We start from the raw sequence: 6,000 nt of genomic DNA, 5'->3' as shown, positions 1-6,000 counted from the left end.
GCTTGCACGGATCGGGAGGACCTTAGGAACATTCATGTGGTGTAATTTTTCTTCTCACCCTAACGGTTCTCTCACTGTCACTCAAAAGCAAATGACATTGTGGGGCAGGCTTCATTTTGGGCCTACTTTTCTAATGGTCGTTGCGCTTAGACCGAGCGAGCTACGGTCAAGCGGGATAGCTCGTTGAACTCAGCACAGTCTGGAGACTATGGTGATGCCATTTTTTGTGTTGATTTCAGAATGCCATTTTGGTGATGGTCCCTCTCCGTTTAAACATATTGCAAATGCACAAAAGTCAACAACTTTCCAGAATGTTGAAATTCTCAGCAGGAAACAGAGATGTGCTAAATAATTTGCTCTTGTAATCTGAAGAACATGTGTTCAATCCCTGTTCGTACATTCATGGAACAGAAGTGGCATGGTTGCCAACTTCAATTGCATCATTTTCATAAACTGAAGTTCATGGGTTAGATGACTGTCCATACTTGCTTGTATTTAGAATTGCTGCTATCATTTCATTGTAGCTTCAATGGAGTGGTGTATATAAAAAGTACATTGTATTAATATTGCATTTTATCTGCAAATAAAATGGGATCGAAGCTCAGAGGGGGAGTGCATGCTATTTTAGTATGAGGTCCTTGGTTCAATCCCAAGGTTCTCCACTGAGTATTTGTGTGCCAAATTCACATTACACAACTCCTACTTTTCAGAATGTAAAAATTCTCACAGGAAACAGAGATGTTATTTGTGTGCCAAATTCACATTACACAACTACTACTTTCCAGAATGTTGATAAATATCTTGCAGAATAGAGTGGCATGGTGGTCAAGCGGTAAGGCGTCGGTCTTGTAAACCGAAGATCATGGGTTCAAATCCCATCTGTGCCTTACTGAAAGATAGCTGGTACCATGGGAAGGTTCTTTCACTGGAGGACTTTGAAGAAAAAAAGTTTTCTCAAAATGGCAACCCTGCTATTATATAGTAAGGGAATACCCCCCTGAATTGTACAAAAATGAATGGCAAGATATTGGCATTGGACAAACCATATACACGATGTCCAATACCACCCAAAGCGGCGTTGATTCGTGCAAAGTATATGGCAATTGCCAATTGTAACACTTCAAAAATCCAACAGGGGGCGAGTGCGCTCCATCTGGGTTTTTCATATTGGAAATGCAACCCAAGTCAACATCCAAAAGCAAAATTTTGAAAAAAGGATATTTTTTTCTAAAACTTTTCACCCCTTAAAAAAGTGCTTTCTGGGCCTTTTTTCGAAATTCTTTCGATTTTTTTGTCAATTACACATGTGTAAGAGCTGTATGAATATACTTTTGTCCAATTTTTTTATCATATTTTTTATTTTTTTAATTACATGCGCATAAGGCATATGTTTTGTCCATTTGCAATATGATTTCATAGGAAGTCAAAAGTCAAAAGTCAAAAATGTCAAAATTTGGTAAAAAACTTCACACATCCTTAAAAAAGTGCTTTCTGGACCGTTTTTCAAAATTCTATCAATTTTTGTGTCAATTACACATGTATAAGAACTTTATCAACATACTTTAGTCATACTTTATTATCATTTTTTTTTTTTTTTTTACTTGTGCATAAGGCATATGTTTTCTCCATTTGGAATATGATTTCATAGGAAGTCAAAAGTCAAAAGTCAAAAATGTCAAAATTTGGTAAAAAACTTCACACATCCTTAAAAAAGTGCTTTCTGGACCGTTTTTCAAAATTCTTTCAATTTATGTGTCAATTACACATGTATAAGAACTTTATCAACATACTTTAGTCATACTTTATTATAATTTTTTTTTTTTTTTTTTGTGCATAAGGCATATGTTTTCTCCATTTGGAATATGATTTCATAGGAAGTCAAAAGTCAAAAATGTCAAAATTTGGTAAAAAACTTCACACATCCTTAAAAAAGTGCTTTCTGGACCGTTTTTCAAAATTCTTTCAATTTTTGTGTCAATTACACATGTATAAGAACTTTATCAACATACTTTAGTCATACTTTATTATCATTTTTTTTATTTTTTTTACTTGTGCATAAGGCATATGTTTTCTCCATTTGGAATATGATTTCATAGGAAGTCAAAAGTCAAAAATGTCAAAATTTTATAAAAAACTTCACACACCCTTAAAAAAGTGCTTTCTGGACCGTTTTTCAAAATTCTTTCGAATTTTGTGTCAATTACACATGTATAAGAACTGTATCAACATATTTTAGTCGTCTTTTATTATCATATTTTTTTTTTTTTTTTACTTGTGCATAAGGCAAATGTTTTGTTCATTTGCAATATGATTTAATAGGATGTCAAAAGTCAAAAATTAGATTTTTTTTTTAAACTTTAAAAACTAAAAAAAGTGCTTTCTGGACCGTTTTTCGAAATTGTTTTGATTTTAAGACAATTAATCATGTGTAAGAAGTGTATGAATATACTTCTGTAAAATGTTATTATCATAATTATTTTTTTTTTTACTTGTGCATAAGGAATATGATTTGTCCATTTGCAATATGATTTCATAGGAAGTCAAAAGTCAATTTTTTTGGGGGCCAAAATTGACTGAACTGATGAACTCGGGACGGCCGGGCAGTGATAGTTGTTCATTTCCATCACTCGTTGTGTTGATTTCATCATGTCCATTTGGTGATGTTTTTTCACTATAGAATCATATTGCAAATGCGCATGCAACTGGTAACCGGAAGAAAAAAAAATGATGATTTCATTATGTCCATTTGTTTATGTTTCCTTACTTTTTCAAAGTCACTGTGCATTTGCAATATGTTTTAATGGGCAGGTACCATCACAAATTTGTCTTGCTCAAAATTCAAACTATACTTTGCTCAAACTATACCTTTGTCAACTTGTATTATCATAATTTTTTTTTGTTTTACTTGTGCATAAGGCATATGTTTTGTCCATTTGCAATATGATGTCATAGGAAGTCAAAAGTTAAAGTCAAAAGTAACGATTTTCCTCCGTGCAACTGGTGATCTGAAATGTGCAACTGGTGATCTGAAATGTGCAACTGGTAACCCCCCCCAAAAATTGTTTTGTTTATGTTTCCTTACTTTTTCAAAGTCCCTGTGCATTTGCAATATGTTTCAATGGGCAGGTACCATCACGAATTGGTCATGCTATAAAAATCCTGCAGGAATGTGAAATTGACTGGCCCGATGAACTCGGGATGGCTTTGCAGTGATTCTGGTTCATCTCAATCGCTCGTTAGGGTAGATTTCAGAATGTCGCTTTTGGTGATGGTACCTCACTGTTTAAACATATTGCAAATGTACAAGAGTCAAGTGGACAAGAGTCCATCAGTCAATTAGATATAATTCTGACACCAAACTGATACAAACTGACACCAAACCCACTTTTTCCAACTCGTTTAGTAGCCAACTATTACATACTTCAGAGCTGGCCCAAAATTCACAACGCCTTCGGTTCAAACCATAAAAAAAACATAAAACACGTAGTTACGTTCTAGCTGCGGGTCCATTTCTTATGTTATGTGTTGGCCTAGCTGAGGCGACCCCGAATCCCAAGTTTCGGCTCGATAGGTCATTTGGTGTCCGAGAAAAACCCTAATTGGTGCTGAAAATCCACTTTTTTCCATGCTTTGCTACGGGGTCCTTGAACGAGCTATCGGACAGAAACGTTGGGGTCCCTCTCTATGGGCCGAGCCGGTTTCAATGCACCTAGCCTTGCGTCTCTGAGACTTTTCTAAACGTCGTCATTTTCGTAATGGTCAAAATGAATTGAAGGTATTGCAAATGTACGAGGCTGTTTCTCGGTCCGAGAACCGTCTAGAGCCACGTAACTCACCACGCACCATCGACCGGAGGTCTAGAACAGGTTTCTAAAGTTTCGGAACTCTAGGTCTGACGGTTCTTTTTTAGCTCCAACAAAGCTAACTATTGCAGCCACTGTCTGTCTCTACGCACCCCAATACGTCCCTCCATCCAAGTTGTGTTTTAGTGTGATTTTTTTTTCCTTTGATTTTTTGGGGGAAAAATGACTGATTTACAGTACATGGGGGTTGCCTAATCACACATATGAAGTTTTGGAAAGATCAGACTTTTTTTAACCCCTCGAAACATCCCCTGAGACACCAATTATGGCACTTCCGGTTGGCACAGGAAGCTATAAATCAACACATATCCTCATTGGGGTATGCTGTTACAGAATCCTGAGTTTTAAGTCCTTACGTTAAGAACTGACTGATTTACACAGGGTTGAATGCACTATGTCTGTCAAACTGCAGGCAGGGTATGGGTAAACACTTTTAGGGTGATTTTAACCACTTCCGGTTGGTCCAGGAAGCTCAGAATCAACACAGGTAGACCTCATAGTGGCCTGATGGACTGGTACCGAAGACAGGTTCATACGGCATTCATAACCCATATAGACTTCAGTTTGAAATTAGGGGTGCAGGCAATGTATTCCTATGGGGAGAGATGACACTGTAATCTGTGAGATCAAAAAACACTGTTTTACTGTTAAGGGTTAATGCCACACGGTCAAGGTTAGGCTTGCACGGATCGGGAGGACCTTAGGAACATTCATGTGGTGTAATTTTTCTTCTCACCCTAACGGTTCTCTCACTGTCACTCAAAAGCAAATGACATTGTGGGGCAGGCTTCATTTTGGGCCTACTTTTCTAATGGTCGTTGCGCTTAGACCGAGCGAGCTACGGTCAAGCGGGATAGCTCGTTGAACTCAGCACAGTCTGGAGACTATGGTGATGCCATTTTTTGTGTTGATTTCAGAATGCCATTTTGGTGATGGTCCCTCTCCGTTTAAACATATTGCAAATGCACAAAAGTCAACAACTTTCCAGAATGTTGAAATTCTCAGCAGGAAACAGAGATGTGCTAAATAATTTGCTCTTGTAATCTGAAGAACATGTGTTCAATCCCTGTTCGTACATTTATGGAACAGAAGTGGCATGGTTGCCAACTTCAATTGCATCATTTTCAAAAACTGAAGTTCATGGGTTAGATGACTGTCCATACTTGCTTGTATTTAGAATTGCTGCTATCATTTCATTGTAGCTTCAATGGAGTGGTGTATATAAAAAGTACATTGTATTAATATTGCATTTTATCTGCAAATAAAATGGGATCGAAGCTCAGAGGGGGAGTGCATGCTATTTTAGTATGAGGTCCTTGGTTCAATCCCAAGGTTCTCCACTGAGTATTTGTGTGCCAAATTCACATTACACAACTCCTACTTTTCAGAATGTAAAAATTCTCACAGGAAACAGAGATGTTATTTGTGTGCCAAATTCACATTACACAACTACTACTTTCCAGAATGTTGATAAATATCTTGCAGAATAGAGTGGCATGGTGGTCAAGCGGTAAGGCGTCGGTCTTGTAAACCGAAGATCATGGGTTCAAATCCCATCTGTGCCTTACTGAAAGATAGCTGGTACCATGGGAAGGTTCTTTCACTGGAGGACTTTGAAGAAAAAAAGTTTTCTCAAAATGGCAACCCTGCTATTATATAGTAAGGGAATACCCCCCTGAATTGTACAAAAATGAATGGCAAGATATTGGCATTGGACAAACCATATACACAATGTCCAATACCACCCAAAGCGGCGTTGATTCGTGCAAAGTATATGGCAATTGCCAATTGTAACACTTCAAAAATCCAACAGGGGGCGAGTGCGCTCCATCTGGGTTTTTCATATTGGAAATGCAACCCAAGTCAACATCCAAAAGCAAAATTTTGAAAAAAGGATATTTTTTTCTAAAACTTTTCACCCCTTAAAAAAGTGCTTTCTGGGCCTTTTTTCGAAATTCTTTCGATTTTTTTGTCAATTACACATGTGTAAGAGCTGTATGAATATACTTTTGTCCAATTTTTTTATCATATTTTTTATTTTTTTAATTACATGCGCATAAGGCATATGTTTTGTCCATTTGCAATATGATTTCATAGGAAGTCAAAAGTCAAAAGTCAAAAATGTCAAAATTTGGTA

At 37.0% G+C, this 6,000-nt stretch overlaps 2 non-coding genes across 2 annotated transcripts; both read left to right on the top strand.

Moving 5' to 3' along the window:
- Window positions 1-815: 815 nt before the first annotated feature.
- On the top strand, window positions 816-887 carry trnat-ugu (transfer RNA threonine (anticodon UGU)). Its single transcript has one exon. It is a non-coding gene; the product is annotated as a tRNA-Thr (tRNA).
- Window positions 888-5,356: 4,469 nt separating this feature from the next.
- trnat-ugu (transfer RNA threonine (anticodon UGU)) lies at window positions 5,357-5,428 on the top strand. Its single transcript has one exon. It is a non-coding gene; the product is annotated as a tRNA-Thr (tRNA).
- Window positions 5,429-6,000: the final 572 nt, after the last annotated feature.

Source organism: Oncorhynchus clarkii, unplaced genomic scaffold (assembly GCF_045791955.1).
Source record: "Oncorhynchus clarkii lewisi isolate Uvic-CL-2024 unplaced genomic scaffold, UVic_Ocla_1.0 unplaced_contig_8806_pilon_pilon, whole genome shotgun sequence".
Taxonomy (NCBI): Eukaryota; Metazoa; Chordata; class Actinopteri; order Salmoniformes; family Salmonidae; genus Oncorhynchus; species Oncorhynchus clarkii.
This window is presented reverse-complemented; position numbering and strand designations above follow the sequence as displayed.